Source organism: Sphaeramia orbicularis, chromosome 17 (genome assembly GCF_902148855.1).
Source record: "Sphaeramia orbicularis chromosome 17, fSphaOr1.1, whole genome shotgun sequence".
In the NCBI taxonomy this organism is placed as follows: Eukaryota; Metazoa; Chordata; class Actinopteri; order Kurtiformes; family Apogonidae; genus Sphaeramia; species Sphaeramia orbicularis.
Window position 1 is genome coordinate 31,769,421 of NC_043973.1, and position 18,368 is coordinate 31,787,788.

At 37.5% G+C, this 18,368-nt stretch overlaps 1 protein-coding gene across 2 annotated transcripts in view; it reads right to left on the minus strand.

Moving 5' to 3' along the window:
• The window catches only part of LOC115437980 (RNA-binding Raly-like protein), a 69,244-nt gene extending 51,873 nt beyond the window's left edge, over positions 1-17,371 (minus strand). For both annotated transcript variants that reach the window (XM_030161403.1, XM_030161404.1), the window contains exon 1: positions 17,155-17,371. The gene's annotated coding sequence lies outside the window, so the exon portion shown is untranslated. The remainder of the gene's footprint in view (positions 1-17,154) is intronic.
• Between the last annotated feature and the right edge of the window lie 997 nt (positions 17,372-18,368).

The window sequence follows — 18,368 nt, forward strand, 5'->3', positions numbered from 1 at the left end:
TTACTGTTGGTTTCTCCTTCACTCCTTTATACTTGGCGTGTCCTTATTGTTGCTGTTGCACAACCACTGACAGCGTCATTACTTTCAAACAGAAACCAGGTCAATAAAAAAAAAAAAAAAAAAAAAAAAAGAAGGATTCAGCCGGACACTTTAAATAAATGTGCAGCAGGCATAAAGATGACAAATCATCTCAAATGAGCCCTGTAGCCATCAGTCTGTAAACATCGCCAGTTCTGTGCGAGGTTTTTGCGCCCCCATGCAGCCTGCACTGTTTGTTCCCATAATGCTTCAGTGTATTGGTGGATCCAAAGTGTCACCATAGCAATCCACAGTGAATTGTGCCAAATCCACTCGGAGATGAAGGAGGGCGCTGCTTTTCAAATTCCCAGTAGATGATTACGTTTCCCTGTGTGTGTCTATTTCTTATAATGAAGCTGTTAAACCCAAACTCCACAAACTATAGACACTATATTATCATATGAGAAGCTCTTGAGGGTGCAAGTGGAAACTGAAGACATTTTGTGTAAGGGTTACAGCTGGAGGATTGTGCTAAAACAACAATTCTGTGGGTGATTTAAAGGAGATCTGGACTTATTAAATGATTTGGCTGTGAAATCTGCATCATTAGTGCACTTTACAAGCTCTTGGTATCAGTGGAATTTGGAAGCAGTTAATGTAGGCTTGTCAACAAGATGAATGACTTTAACCCATAAAGACCCAAACATCCACTGTCGACCAAAACCATCTAATGATAGAAACTTTTTAATAGCTGTTGATCCACTAATCCTATCAATCCATGTAAATAATTGGTGTAAAATGCAGTTTGTCATCTTTTCATGGTCATCAGATATGACCCATTTGGACGTTCAGAGGCTCTGTAGTGAACGTGGAAACATCGTCAGCTTCTACAACACAGGTGTCAAACATGTGGCCCGGGGGCCAAATTTGACCCGCCAAAGGTTCCGTTCCAGCCAGCGGGATGAAAGTGCAAAAATGAACCTGAACAGTCCAGGTTGTCCAAATCCTTTTGGTTCAGGTTCCACATACAGACCAATGTGATCCACAGTCAAAATAACAACACAATAACCCATAAATAATGACAACGACAAATTTTCTTTGTGAAAAATTATGTGGAAAAAATTTAAGTGAAAAAAATAACATTACACTATGAAAATACTTACATTTACAAAACTATTCTTTCACAATAAAATGGAAATAAATACATAAATAAAAACAAAGATGAACAACCTGAAATGTGCAATTTGAACAATATTCTGCCTGTTACTAAATGTTTGGTGCATTTAAGGATGCACTGTGATCTGGAGTTGTGTTAATAATAAGAGATGCAATATTGCAGAAATTGTTCAAATTTTAGCTCCAAACTCAAAAATTTTAACAATATTCTGCCTGTTATCAAATGTTTATGTAACATTGTGTGTAAATGTACATGTATAAATAATAAGTCGAGGCATAATATTGTTAAAACTGCACTAATTTTTCAAATGAAATTTCTATTTTTTCAGGTTATTCACATCTTTTTTGTAAAATGTAAATATTTTCATAATTTAATTGTTTTTTGTTTTTTTTAACTAAAACAAAAAGAAAACTTGGATTTGTCATTATTTATAGGTTATTAAGTCATTATTTTACTGGTCTGGCCCGCTTGAGATCAAATTGGGCTAAATATGGGACTGAACCAAAATGAGTTTGACAGCCCTGGTCTACAACATTGATTCACCAGTAAAACCCATAGAGTTTGATCAGTGAGAGTGGATGCAGAGGCTTGGTTTATGTTCATTTATTTATATCTTTTGCTAAAAAAAAGTCCCTTTTTTTCCCACTTTTCTCTGTTTCTAATGTAATAACCCTCAACTTTAAACTGAGCTTTTAAGAACATCTACATGATCAGTGAATTAAATATAGGAAAAAATACCTGATTTTCACTGGACAAACACAAAATAAAGAGGATAATATTACAATAAATGGTGATAAATCACTTTTGGATGAAAGACATATATCACTGTGGTGAAAGATAGTGACAGAAAGAATACACTCCTACAATGAAAATTAACCCATAAAGACCCAAACATCCACCATCAGCCAAAAGCATCTACTGATTTAAACTGTTGATCCATTAATCCTATCAATACATGGAAATAACTGGTGTAAAATGCAGTTTGTTGTCTTTTCATGGTCATCAGATATGACCCATTTGGACGTTCAGAGGCTCCGTAGTGAACGTGGAAACACCGTCATCTTCTACAACATTGATTCACCAGTAAAACCCATGGAGTTGGATCAAAGACAGTGGATGGAGACGCTTGGTTTGTGTCCAGTTAATGCTATATTTTACTGAAAAAGTCACCTTTTCTTCAGTATTTTTTCTGTTTTGATACAATAACCTTTGACTTTAATCTGAGCTTTTATGAACATCTTCATGATCAGTGAATTAAACATAGAAAAATAGATGATTTTCACTGGAAAAATGCAAAATTCAGAGGATAATATAATAAATGGTGATAAATCACTTAGGAAAGGTTAAATAAAAAGAAACAATAATTTGGGAAGCGCCACAATAGTTGCACTGGGTCCTTATGGGTTAAGCAGTTACTTAGTTTAGAACTTTGCTTGTCATTGTTGTTCTACTTCAGATTTCTGACAGACTGAAGCATCTGCATCTACGCCCCATATTAACTGAAGTTCTGCAGTGTCTGCAGTTTAAAGTCTTCTTTGGTGTTTGTAGCTGCTTGTAGCTATTTTGGTGTTTTAGTGTGAAGAGATATTTGGTAAAATGTGGTATATACCCCCCATCATATGAACAGGATGTATATGCACATAATAAAAAACTCCATTAATATAAGAAGCTTTTAAAAATCCACTACTAGTCGACTAATTCAAAATATTATAAACAAGTCTGCTTTTTGTGCAATATTTTATTCAGACATTTAAATCAAGAAAATAATTGACAGGTTAATCTATAATGGAAATAATCACTGGAATCCTTTCAGACCTACAGTTTCACATTTCACCCCTGTGTCTTTAAAAGTCTTCCTCTTGTGTCAGAGCATACAGAGAAGGCAGCCAGGTATGGGACTGAAACATGAAGCTAGAATAATCTGCAAAAAAAATTGGTCCCAAAAGAGAGTTAAACTCTGAATTTACAGCAAAAACAAAGTTGCTTTCCCCTGCATATGCAAAGTTTTTCTTTGACTCACTGCTTTAAATTAATGCATTTAACTATGGATGATGGAGGACATGGCTGCTCTGAGTGATGAGTGGGTGCCATTACAGATAACAATCCCCTATGTGTGATTTGCAGCTTCTTCACCTGCCGAGATGGAAATTCAGAGCTTCTGATCATTGAATAAGACGTATTTTTTCTTACAGACAGCTCTAGATGCAGTTTAGATTTTGTGACACAACTGTTTTACATGTAGTTGAATAACAACAACTGGCCTGTTAGCTAAATTACATTAGCTATGGGTACATGTATCCTCATTTTCGCATTGCAGTTAAGGTGACCAGTGCTTACACATGTGGGACAAGGAGTGTGTTTGTGTGGGAACATGTGGGACACGTAACCATAACGCTGGAACAAAGTCTAGATTTTTAAACAATGTGTGTTTTATTGTCGAGCTTACAAATATGAATAACAACAATTTGATTTGGTTGCACACAGTATGCATATTTCTGCACTGGGCATTTATTTTTTGCTGTTTTTGCGCAGGTTTCAACAAATTTTTTTGCTTGTAAAAACCTCAAAAAAGAAACCTCAAGTTTCAAATATTATAATTAAATACTTTTAGAAAATCAGCTATTTTTTTTTAATTTGAGTACATGTTGTCAACCCTCAAAGGTAAACTATGTGCAGTAAAACACAAAGGCAGAACTGACAACATTAGAACAGCTGTTTCCACTTCCAGACAACCTAACATTACTTGGACCAAAAACCTTTGTGCATCCAAACACAGAACAGTCAAACATTTAGCATTCTAACACCGTCATAAAAATTGAATAAGATAAAGTAAATATCCCGTGGAATTTTGTCAAAAAGTAAATATCCACATACTTAACAAAAGCATATTTTGTCGCCTCAAGTCTCAGTTCAAACTCCAAACTTAAAAAATAGTTAAAGAAATCTAACCAAATCTAACCAAAAAATCACATACATACAGTGTGTGGCTTCAAGTCATGCTCTCCTCCATGCGTGATGGAGAAATAAGTTTGACATAGTTTGCAAAATACCCTCTGTGAATCATCCCCCACCGCTTTCACCCATAAACATTTTCCCATTCTTATCTGAAGCTGCATCTTATTTTTTTTGCACAGCGTTTCCATGACTTCCGCCAATATTTGCATATGCCTGTATCTGAGGCTTTTGCCCTTGATTTTTATGTGTCAGTGGTTGGAGCTCAGGAGGACACTGGTGACAGGTTGATGGACTCCTGACCCCACGTGTATGTTGGTTGATTGACAGCGGACACAGCCAATGGTGATAGCGCTATCTCCACTATAAAATGAAAGTCATGTTTGGAGAAAGACGACTGTCCTGCACTTTGGAGAGCCAGGGCCAATCAAATGTGGGACATCGTCTCAGTTTGCAGGATGTGGAAAAAATGGTCATAATGCTGTAATGCTGCACAAAGCAGAACACCTGGTCACCCTAATTGAACTATATGGTCTGTCAGAGAACCTGCTAATTATTGAGTTTATACTTTATGTGAAGTGGACAATACTGTTATGAAACAACTGTGTGTCAACATTTAGCCAGCAGTTGAAATTATTTGGTGCTATTTCACATTATAGATGCATTATGTTTCCTGGTTATTAGAGTGGTCAATGTTTTGCGTAGTTACCTTTAGCTAAGTGAGTTATATACAAAGATTTAAAGTGAAATGTGAATATGTTAAAGTATTATGTAAAAGCTTATGTTGCCCCATGACCACTCCTCTAGTCTGGGGAACGTTGTCTGGTGGTCCTGAAACCTTGTACAAGACAATCCAGGCTCTTTTCATGGGTCCTTCCACATTGGTGGAACGATCTACCAAGTACTACCAGAACAGAGGCATCCCTGCCTGTCTTCAAGAAGCTCCTGCAGACCCAGCTCTTCCGAGAACACCTCCTGTCCTAGCACTTTCAGACATTCCATTTTAAATATTTTAATAAGGTTTTCCCAGGATTAACACAGGTTTTCCCAGGATCATCTCTTGACCTGCTGCGGTGGTCCTGCCTCTCTCCTGCCTTCATCGTCATCACTCACTTATCCTCAACTGCCTCCATGTGTCTCTCCCTACTCCACCCTTCTCCACCTCTCCCCCAGTCTCTATCTCTATCGCTCTCTCTTTTTCTCTTTCTTTACTCACTCTCTTTAACCCCAGCTGGTCAAGGCAGATGTCCATCGTCCAGGAGTCTGGGTCTGCTCCAGGTTTCTGCTGTTAAAGGGAAGTTTTTCCTTCCACTGTCACCAGTCACAAGTGTTTGCTCCTGGAGGATTCTGTTGGGTTTCTATAAATTGGCTTAGAGTCTGGTTTTGACCAACTCTATATATAAAGTGTCATGAGATAACTTTTGTTATGATTTGGCGCTATATAAATAAAATCTGATTGACTGATTGATTGATTTGATTGGTTTTCCCCTGTAAGTCGCTATGGAAAAAAGCGTCTGCCAAATATGTAAATGTAAATGCATAAATGTAAATTATTCCACTAAGGATCCCATAAACTTACACTTCTCTCAAAAACTACTGAGACAAATTTCTGGAGGCTTTTGGGCTCATTCATTTTATTTTGTCCAACTAAAAAGTGTTCCTCTGTGAATGATGTTTCAGGGAATGCTGAATCAGAATTTCACAGCTTCTATTTATTTGGTAGAACATTTTTATCCTGATATTAGTTGTCATTACTAAGTTACTCTCACAAGACCATCAGATGATTTTCTTTATTGAACTTTATCACTTTACTTTGTCAGTACAATACCATTTAGTATTGGCTTTGTCAACTTCACCCTTTGTCTGAATTTATGTGCAAAATGGCCGGACCAAAATGCAAACTCAAGGCTTCTGAGACACTAATCCAAAAACCAATTTGAGATTACATCTTCTTTTACCCACGAGCCTGTGACCTGCATTGAGACTAGAGGTAATGTCACAGAAAAGCTGACCTTTTACTAGTTCCAGTTTCCACCAAACATCTGAAGGTCACATGATCGACCACTTCGGCTGGTGAATGTATTTTATTGTGTGATTGTTTAATGCATAAGGTTCTAAACAGTCTTCTGTTAGTTAGTGCCAAAAAAGATGGAAAGGTGCAATACTCTCTATAAGTATTTTCTAAAAATATACCCCAGCTTTTTTCTCTCCCTCCCTGTTGTAGACAGAGAAGCAGCAGGAACCCCCTACATCCACCACAGTCATAGTACTCTGCAGTCGATCTCCTTTCAGGCATACTTCACGTCACAATCTTCTCCATCCTACTCCTTTTTTACCGTCATCTTTTGACTCTGCCTACACATAATCCATTCAAAATTTCACCACGCTGTTCTTTAAAAGAGATCTCCATTTACACATCACAGAAAGGAGGAAAAGATCATTTAACAGAGCTGAGAGTCCCATAATATAACTAAACCCTCACAGATTTTTTTTTTTAAAGTTGATTAACTTGATTATCAACACAGCAGTGGGTTAAAAAGCCCTGCAGTCAATCCAATCTAATCAGGTCCTATTCATTCAACCCTTTCACCCACCCTTTAAACAGCCACTCTGCCTCTGCACCTAAACCAGCCCAGTAAGTGACTGATGGATGGGAAATGTGCAGAATGGCCTATTTAAAGCAAATGTACAGAGGTGAGGCCATTAGATGGATGATTAAGCAAGCAAGAGCAGGTTTAATAGAAGCAAATGAGTTCCCTAATTTAAGATCAGGCTGAACTGGAATATAATATAGAATGAATGCACTGACCTGTGCTCATTAAATAGTAGTTGAAATGTTTGAATGAATGGGTTAAAAAGCGAGTGAGGTAGAACCGAGTAAAGATAAAGTTATGTAGTCCAGCCTATTCATTTGAAGTTGAAGAAGGTCTAAAGCAGAGAAGTGTAGAATATTTCTGTAACCTTTTTTTCTCAGAACATTTTCACACCTCAAAGTCTGACGCAAGGTGCATGTGTTTGTTAGATTGTCTAGATTTGGGCCAGTTCCATGGCAGCATGTTGTTAATTTGCCTCATGAACTTTTTTTATCAGTCATTTTGTCCTTCTTTTACTTTTCATAACAGTGGCCTTGCAGAAATTCCTCTGACTGTTCCAAGGTTATTAATGAAATGACGAAAACTAGAACTGAAAAAACATTTTCATTAACTGAAATAAATAAAAACTATAATTAAAAGAAAAAAATGATAACAAACTGAAATTGCATTGTGTGCTTACAAAACTAACTAAAACGTATAAAAATTATGGATAAAATTCCCTTCGTTTTCGTCTTTGTCAAAATCGGATTGATATGAATTTGATTTATTTCGCTCTAGCAATTTTAGCTGGAGGCACCATACGGTACTTGACGGTCCATCACTTCTCGTCACTTGTCATTTAGTCGTCTTCTCATCCCAACTCTACCTGGAAACATGGAGACTAATGTTGGGAGAAAGTAGAGTCCTGTCTGGGATTTATTTGAATATGACGGTGAAGAAGATAAAAGATATGACAAAACTAAAACTAAACTAAAACAAAGCATTTAGAAAAAAATGAAAACTAATAAAAACTAGTAAACCTGCTCTAGATACGAATTAAAACGAACTGAATTAGAGAAAAAAAAGTCCAAACTAAATAAAACTAAACTATAATGAAAAATCCAAAACTATTAGAACCTTGGATTGTTCTTCAAGTCCAAACTGACCTCAAACCAAGTGTCAGTTTGATCTGGACCAAGACCACCTCAGATGGGCTGTGTGGTCCACACCGTGGTCTGGAGGAGGTTTCACACCTGCAAGTTCCAAAGTCCAGACCAACCAACGTAGATGTGTTGAAGTATTCTTAGAGAGTCTGAGTGTAGAAAATCAGCCAATCAAGCCCATATTTATTACCATTTTTAATAACATTACTTAAATTAGAATATAGGGATGTAACGATATGAAAATTTCATATCACGGTTATTGTGACCAAAATTATCACGGTTATCAATATTATCGTGGTATTGTTGAAATTGTGCTCAGAATGTTCAAAAAGTACTAATACACACATGGAAATAATTTGACCAAGTTGCATTTTGAAAAAAAAACCCAAAAACAACAAAAACCAAATAAAATAATTGCACAGTGTACTTTCTGTTGCAGAAACATTCAAATATTAACCCTTAGTGGTCTGAGCCTATTTTGTCCGTTCACTATGTTTACTATACCCATGTTTGGTATCTTTTTTTTCCAGCACAACTTCATTTATATCATCTGCCTATTGTTTTTTTCACTTTAACCTACTATGAAAACATAAAAGGACAAAAAACACACAAAAAAATTATAAAATCCGATTTGAAAAATGTATATAATTTATTGCATAAATAACACAAAGATGCTTAATGAACCTTTTCAAAAACTTTAAAAGTGAATACTGGTTCCAAATATCAGGCATATAGAATCAAAATTGTAATAAATAAAAACTATACTTAAATATTTGACATAAAAGCAGATCTTTACATAGGTGTTTTCTCTGGAAAAGTGCGGTAATCAAACACGGTTATCATGATAATTAGAATTTAAACGGTAATACTAACTGTCTGCAATTTTACCGTTTATCGTTATACCGGTAATCGTTACATCCCTATTACAATATTAATATAAAATTGCTAAAATTAAGAAGAAACTGTCATGAAGTAACTCACAATGCTTCTGCTTGAACTGATGTTCAAGTGTGATGACAAAATCATGTTTTAAAGTGAAAATTTTTTTAACATTTATGTTTATATTCACCACGTCTTCCTCAAGACTCATGTTTCTTCAGTTAAACTGTTTCAACAAATAACATTAGTTTTTGGGACTTTTGTTGTATTATTTGATAGTGAAAGTACGGAGGAAACAGAAAACAGGGTTGAGAGGTTGAGAATCATATGCAACAAATGCGAACCGTCATTGATGCAGTTCATGGTCAGCAGTTTTAACCATTCAGCTGCTGGCCCACTTCTTTTCAGTGTAGCCATGGGGACTGCTTCATGTTTCCATGTTATAATTGCATAAAATGCATAATCATACATAAGAACTTTTAGTTGGTCCCTGTGCTCCAAAAAAGCTGAATGATAAACAAATGTTCACCAAAACTTCAGGATTGTGTAACCTAAAAACAGCTGTGGATAAATAGAAATGTTAACGTGCTTCTGAAAAGTCTGATTTATAGTTTTATATAAAGCTTTTCAACTTCAAACTGGTATTGCAGCTGGCAGCGCTGAATGGCCAGTGAATGACCACTGAACTACTGCAGACAATAACAGCACACACCCTGTGGTGAAAAAAATACAGGCAATCCAATCATCCAATTATGAGCTTTCAGATGCTCTCTCTCCACAGGCATCACCTTGGATTATCAGCCCAGAGGTGCTAGGGCACTGTTTGACAATTGCCCTCAATTTTTTCTTTTAAATGAAATGTATTACTGGAAGCTTTTTTTTCTCATTATTCCTTGCTCATTTAACATTAAAAACAAAAAAATGTGTTGGTTCTTCATTATTCTATTTAAATGTTAATACCATATTAAGTCCTTGATAGACTGTTTAGAACAGGGGTGTCAAACTCATTTTGGTTCAGGGGCCAGATTTAGCCCAATTTGATCTCGAGCGGGCCAGACCAGTAAAATAATGACTTAATAACCTATAAATAATGACAAATCCAAGTTTTTCATTTTGTTTTAGTACAAAAAAGCCCAATTAAATTATGAAAATATTTACATTTTACAAAAAATGTGTGAATAACCTGAAAAAATAGAAATTTCATTTGAAAAATTAGTGCAATTTTAACAATATTATGCCTCATTTTATTATTTATACATGTACATTTACCCACAATTTTACATAAACATTTGGTAACAGACTGAAAATTGTTACAATTTTGGAGTTTGGAAATAAAATTTGAACAATTTCTACAATATTACATCTGTTATTATTAACACAACTCCAGATCACAGTGGATCCATAAATGCACAAAGCATTTAGTAACAGGCAGAATATTGTTCAAATTGCACATTTCTGGTTGTTAATCTTTGTTTTTATTTATGTATTTATTTGCATTTTATTGTGAAAGAATAGTTTTGTAAATGTAAATATTTTCACAGTGTAATGTTATTTTTTTCACTTCAATTTTTTCCACATAATTTTTCACAAAGAAAATCTGTAGTTGTCATTATTTATGGGTTATTGTGTTGTTATTTTGACTGTAGATCACATTGGTCTGTATGTGGAACCTGAACCAAAATGATTTTGACAACCTTGACTCTTCAGTTTCATTTTTGCACTTTCATCCCGCGGGCCAGAATGGAACCTTTGGTGGGCCAGATTTGGCCCCCGGGCCACATGTTTGACACCTGTGGTTTAGAACAACCATGTGGCAGAAGTACTTGGAATGTCACTGCTCAGAAAACACATCAAGTCCAAAACAGAAGAAAATGTAGGTAGGATTCGTCCTGGTATGCTTATGGCTCCAAAATGTAATACTGAAGCAGTGAGCACATCCCAATTCATCACTGGCATATTTTTTCATGCAAAGACTTTGTGTTTGTCTCCTTAAAGGCCTCACTGACAGACTCCCTCTTATAGCAGAGAAATGAGTGTTTGACAGTGACGTTTTTCTTCAGGCGCTCTACAGCGTCCTCCCATGTCAGTAGCTGAGGTTGTGTAGGTTTAAGTGTTTCATGGATCTTCTTTCGTCCTTTCACACCAGTTGTCAGGGCTTCAGAGTCTGAATTCTCCAGAGATAAAGAAGCAAGGAACTACTGAAAGTAATCATTTTAGCACTTCCTCTCCCTGAACTTCTCACTGACTCGCACTCCTGTCTTTGGAGAAAGATGAAAACTCCTTATCCGTTATGACAAATACATACTGTATGGGATGTGAACGATGCATTCAGGCCACACTCAGTCTCTGCTGCTTGAATGTAGCATTGCAGCAATTTATCTCATGCTATTGACAGCGTACAACCGAGAGCACCAGACCTCAACTGTCATGAAAAGAGGGAAATAGGTGTGTGTTTAATTTGTAGATGTCTTCATCCTGTGACCTGCCTGCAGTGAGACATCGACACATCACCCTCTGCCTTATCAGGCTTGGGAGGGGGACGTTTCTGGAGTCAAGTCTCAACTTTTAGAGCCTTCCTGAAGAAAACCGTCTGCATAAGAGAGTGAAATATGCTTGTAACCCATTTTTGCCTCATATTTTTGAATGACAGCCAAATGCATTACAAGCGAATAAATATGGACTGAAATCTAATTACATTTTTACACAGTTTAAATTTACGAACTTGTCTGCAGTGCAGGTATGGTTTTCTCTTTCCCTTTCTTCCTTTTATGTGGTAATATATGCAATATAAAATGTGAGGATTTATCAAAATGCTGCTGTGAATAACACAAAAGCTGAAAATAGGACTAAAATTACAGTTATAGACTTATTACTGAGAGACCGTACAACAGGAATAATAATTACAGTTGACCTGACAGTTGTCAGTCACATAGAGTGAAACATTACAAATGTGGAGAATAATGAGCTTAACCAAAGAATATTTCATTAGCATTGCTTGTGGAGTGTAATGCATTGTAGCTAAATGAAATTTAATCACACAACATAATTGGTTAATCTCTAAAAAGGGCACTGTGCAGATTTTTGGGAGGTAACATAAGGTGATTGTGTAATAACAACTGTTCTCAGGCTCCAGTGTCCTTTTTAATAACACTTTCTAGCCCTCATTCATTTTTTTCCTGCTCCAACGCAGCCATAAATTACTCAGCTAATGCCCCAACAGCAGCAGCTATTGCTGAATCATTCAAAGACCTCAATTAGCAATTAAGAGCTTAATGAATAGAGGTCCATGCTGGTCCATTCTGCTCCCTGCCCAAAGGAGCCCAGTGGAATTTAATCTCTCCTGCAGGACTTGTACAGTAAATGCTGGCTAACCGTGCAGAGAAGATAGAGAATACCCTGTTATTGCCCATATATAATGAGCAAGTTGCCTCACAGTTTTAGTCCTGTTTACGATGTACCTGGATTTTCTTTGAAGCGCGTTCCGTTTTGCTCGGGATCTTAACAAGGAAGCATGACTGTCAAGCGCCATTCTTATTTTTCCAACAATCCTACACCCCATTACTTTGTGCATAATACCTGCCTTGAGTTTGAATTGAGGAAGGAGAGGGGAAAATGGCAACAAAAGGAGAGAGAAAGAGATACAGCAGTGGAGAGGGAGGGAGAGGGGAGGGAAATAAAAGGAAGTGAGATGGAAGAAAGGAATGAGAGAACTTCAAAAAAGAAGGGGGAAAAGGCATTTGCAATGCCAATCATCTTCAAGGAGCTTACTCTCTGGGCCCAGGACCAGAATATCAAAGATGGCAAATTCAGGCATACATCATGCGGTAGGTAGGTAAGGTAGGCAGATAGGTGGGTACACACAGAGGTAGTGCAAGCTTATAAATTATTATTGTGACTCCATCCTTTTATATTACAATCCTATCAGCCTTTTATCATCTACATATTTTTCATACCTTTAATGAACTGACTTTTTTGAACTGTACGTCTGTACGTTATGCTTCACTGTATGAGACCCCGCAGCTATATGGGGACAGAGCTGCTGTAAAGAAAATACATTCCCATTTCCATCAGCTTTGCCCCCCCACCCCCTCCACCCCCCATGTGAATTTATGGAGGCTCTCTGAAGCATGGCGACTGAGGGCAGACACTCACGCACCTAAAATGAGTTGTACCATAATCTGATTTGAGCAACCTATAGCCTCGACCAGCGATGACAGCAGGGAGATAAAAACACAATGTGACCTATACGGTTAGATGGAATGAAGCCATATCTCCAGGAGGCACTTTATCTTCCATCTTACAATAAAAAGCAGAGCTGATTATCTTCAAAATGAGTGGTTTTTTTTCCCTGGGATTTGTGCGTGCTTTTATTACATATCACAAGCTTCATCTATTAGGTCAGTCGGTGTGTATCGTATGGACAACTTCAGGATGTTTGCATTGATAGTCTTAGCAAACACCTTCAGAAGTGATACACAGAGCAACTTCTTCTGTGACTTCAGTGAAAAACTGTTCTTTAGATGATGCGATTTTGATCCCACATTCTTTATATAAGGAACATTTTAACCACATTTCCCATTTTCAGTTTCTGTCGCTTCATTTGGTGTGATGTTGCTCTCATAATTGTCGCTGTTTATGATATTGGCTCATCCTTTGCTGTGAAAACTACTTGAAATAAGGTTTATTCATCACTCTACTGCACTATATATGCATTTGACTAAATGAGAGAGCGAAAGACTCCACCTGCTGTTGTAGCAAGGGAATCCACAGCCCGTTGGCATGTGAACATATGCCATGCTTTCCCATATCTCTTGGCAATGAAATATTTCTCCATTTCCTTAATTCTCCTTTTGTGTGACTGCCAAATATAGCCTCTGCTCCACCAGCCTAAAGTAACTGGGTCACTAGAGCTGTGAGTAATTAGCTGATAACAAAATATGTGTTTTGCTTTATGGCACCCGAGGGTTATGGATTGAGGTGGAAACTTATACTCGGTTAATGATTTTTTTTAGCAGGAGTAACAGCAAGGGTTAAAGTTCACAAAGTGGGCAAGAGGCTGAAAATGCGTGGTGGAGAATTTTTATACAATCTGTAGGTTTGATCAGCAGAATCAAGAATATGTACGAGGCTGTGCTGAATGTATATAATATGAGGCTTGTTCTGTGAATACAAATATGAAAAAAAAAAGAAAGAATTGATTATAATTTATTTTAGGAGCAATTTGCAATTTAAATGCTAAACAGTCTGCTTCTTAAACATTAATATTTGTTTTCAGTTCATTTCAGTTGTGAATAAAGAGCAGATTTTGTAGAGACAGCAACAGTGGGATGAACACATGCTACTTCTGACAATGGGATGAAATTTGAATGTAAATATACATCCAGTGACAGAAACCAAGGGAAAGATCTACTGGCTCCCAAGACTCTGTTTTCTCACAAGCATTTCAGAATATATACACTCCAACATTCATGTCATATATGTCACAACTGGGAACCTCATAGTTTTTTTTCTTTTACTTTTAATCTTGCTTTGGTCATGCAGTTCAACCTTTGTTTTTGACAAAACAATACAAATATATGTCATGTCATTTTTATCTCTCCTCACCACATAACCCATTTTCTTGTTTATAAGTCTGAATTTCAATATTTTACTCATGTCTGTAGCTTATAGCCTGAAACTAATTTGTGTCTACTGAAGACGTAAATCTTCATAACAGGCTTTCCTGTAAATATCTAACTATACATTACCTTGGCACTGAATAAAAGTGGATTTGCTGGAGTAATCTTCAGCTGCATACTTCTATGGGAATGCTGTGAATCAAACTCAGTGTAATGTCATGGGATTTCTAAATTGTTTCATTAGTCTGTTACAAATGTAGTCCAAAAATCTGTATCACACATCAATTCTGCTTCTTTCAGTTTAGAGCTTTAATAGGATTTACGGACAAACAGGGAAAGACTCACACCAGAAACATCTTTTTTGTTCCCTCTATGTTTAAGATATCCTGGAACCCATCCTGAGAAAGTATTTCTTGCTTTGTTTCTTATCTAAGGTGAATCCTCTGCTTTAGCCTTTTGGATTGGGGCTGCAGAATCTGAAATGGCTAAGAATAAGACATGTACGAAGGAGAGGGCAGAGGTTAGTGAGTGAACACACTCCAGACTTCCAGGCAAGAATCAGTCCGCTCCAGCTGCTAAAGTAATAAACTGCTGGCAGCTGTCCATGGTGCTGAAATCAACCACTATCTCTGAATGGAAAATAAAAGGAGCTGGCCGGGGTGCTGAGATACTGACGCTGCCAGACTAATGGCACGTCTCATAACAGAGCTGAGCATCAGGTGCATTCATATACAGAGGCTGTTGTTTGTCCAGAAAGCTGCTTTCCAATAGCTGAATAGATAGACGCTGAGTTTTAACTAATGCAGGCGTGAGACGTAGGATCCAGAAATAGGGAACCTAATAGGGAGCAGTGGGTATTGCCACATGCATAATGAAACACAGAACTGTTCTAAGTGAAGTGGATACACGTGTGTTCATAAATGATAACTCAACTCACTGTTTCACACAGCCACACCACCATCTCTCTCTCATAGTTTGTCATCTGTTTTTCTCTTTGGTTATCTTGCACTCGCAGGGATATAAAAACAGACAGTGGAGAGGCAGCTCCCCTAATCTGTTCTGTGACCTATAGTCTGAAAGCTGGAACAGCTCTAGAAATGTTTTTTATCCGTATCTTTCAGAAGATGGACTCTGTGGTGCGTGGCTATAAGACAGCCCACATCATAGCCTGCTAAGGGTCAATGATCATCCGGCCCACAGATGCAGAAACATACCACAGGCCTTCATTGGACAGAAACCGATTACTGACCGGTCCAGAAATGCCTGGCTAAACTTTATTCCTCCTCTCTGGCTCATAGTGATTCAGTGCATGCGTACATAGGATGGCTATTCCAGAGCCAGCCTCCCACCTCATCCCTAGTGAGAGATAAGTATTGTTTGCGTAGCAGCACATTTCATGCTTGGCTTCCTCCACCTGTTCCCTGACCTGCAGAGTATTAAGGCTGGAATAGCTGTCAAATGCCTTCACCCGTATCTTTAAGGGATGACTGAAAGGAGGTTTTGTCTTGAGCTGTTAAAAGTTTGAAGCAAAAATGTGAAGAATTTATTCACAAAAACAAACTTTGGTTCAAGATTTCAAAGAGGTGATCATGGTGGACATCAGAAAGGATGATATCACTTCTTTATTCAGTTAATTGCAGGACTTTTGAGTGTGTTTAAATGTGTAGCCTGCAGGTTTGTGGGTGAGTTCTGGCTGCATGTCAAGGTCAAGCTATTAATCAAATCTATCAGCTTGATTTGCATAATGAACTGCTGCAAAATTTTGCTAGCCCTTAAAAGACCCGTTCCCCCTCTCCATCCTTCCTCCCCCTCTGCCCCCTCCTCCTCTTCCTCCCTCCACTGACTCATTCAGACAGTTAAAGTTTCCAAGCTTCTGTGATGTCTTGCTGTGTCCGCCAGATATCAATCCCAAAGGCAATGAGATTTGTGCATGTAGCAAAAGGAACAGGGTGAGGAGCACAGCTGTGCCTGCTTCAGTTGGCAGGAATCTATTGTTGCTCCTGTGTTGTTTTGCACAGCAGTGATGTGCATTTATAGTTTGAAAATGTCCAGATTGTGGTCAGCTTGGAGGGTAAAGCTCAGCAGTCTTCACAAGAACAATTCAGATAAATGTGCAAACATGTTTTGCACCCTGAAAGCTATACTATGTGTTTCTGTTTTCTCTTTGAGTTGTGAAGTAAAGTCTGCCACATTGGAAACTGCTTGACTATTCAATACAGATCCAGCTTTTAAAAACATTCAGTTGAAAAACAAAAAGTTCCCATTTGCACGAAGAAGTACAAAGAAAATGTCGAAGGCAAACTCCAGCAAAGTTAAAATTCTCACCTATTTGAAAAGCAAAATCCTCAGAGATGAAAATCAAAACTGTTATTTTTGCGCCCTCGGAGACGTACAGCCTCCAACACCAGAGAAACACTGCAAGATCATAGAAAAGCACCAAAACCAAAATCACACCAAAACAAGCCATGAGAAAAGAAAAAGGCGGAAAACAAGCAAAAGGTGAGGATTATAATAAGTGAGCTCGTAAAAGAAGCTGCTTCAGGAGAAGAGGAAGAGAGGGAGAAGGGAAAAAAATATATCAAGAGCGTCCGCAAGCACGTAGGGATATTTCTCAGTGGATGTCGCCGGAGCACCAGCACTCAGCATCCAAGATTTAAATCATTGCATGCAGAAAACGAGAAAACATTTTCCCCATGTCGGTACACCAAGACAAGGAAGGAAGAAAAAGAGGATAAAAATATGCTTAAGAAAATGTCAGTGGAAAATGTACTCACCGAGCGGGAGTAAAAGGTTTCAATTAAAAAGAAATTGGGCGTATAGCGGTGGTGGACTGGCGGTGTGCAGGCTCGGATACGGAGGCTCTGCGTCCCTTTTGCGCTCTGTGCCGCTGCCGGTGGTTGTGTCATGTGACTCGGGATTGGCCTGAGTTTTTGAATAAGTCCAGGCTTTTCTCTAGTACTCGCAAAGATATTCACTTCTCTAATACATAGATTGGAGCTTTTCTGGAAAGAACACTGATTATCCTGCACAGAGATTTTCATGGTGCTCAAAATAGGGCACCCGGTGCTTTGGCAGGTCAGAGTTAGACATCCAGCAGGGTCCAAATGGCAAAAGAGGAGATTCAAAGCACGGAATGGGATTATTTTAACAACTTTTTCTCATCGTGCATAGCCTGATGAGTTGTCATTTCTGCCTTATATTGTGTCATTTACTTGCATGTATTAATAGTTATAGTAACATACACTGTAATGTTGGTTTATTTGACCATTAACCCTTTGATGCATGAATTATGAAAACCTTAGTGAAGATTTTTCCCCCTGAGTGTTTTTATAGCTCTTTAGGCATGAAAAAAATAACAATGTGATTTATTTTTTTTCTGGTGGGCTTATTTTTTATGGAGTTACAAAAATGTCCATTCAGATGGACACCATGAGTTTAACCCTTTCATGCACAGTGGTCACTCCAGCGGACAGTTCTTCTCCAGCTGTTCTCTTGTATATTCATGGATTTTATTGTTTTAGTTCCATATCAGCCAACACAGTGGACACTTATGCATCATCCCATACAATGCAATTGATAACATAACTGTAACTTTGCTGTTCTTGATAAACATCGTCTTACATTTTTGAGTGTAAATCAGTTGCTTGTTATTGTTATTAGACTGTAATTAACAACAAAAAGTTTTTTTTTCTTCTTTTTTTTTGCATATTATCTGCATGAAATGAGTAATGACAAGTATTAGAGTATATTAAAATGGGAGAAAATATTAGATTAGCAGCATTAAAATGGTTTTATTTCATAGTTTTCACACAGTATATCAGTAAATATATGTTTCTTTGCTTCAAAAATTAAATGCATGGTGTCCAGCTTAATGGACATTTTTGCAACGCCATGAAAAAAAAAAATCAATTGCACTGTTTTTTAAATGCCTACAGAGGAATAAAATCACTCAAGAAAAAAAAAAAATCTTGATTAAGGTTCTCATAAT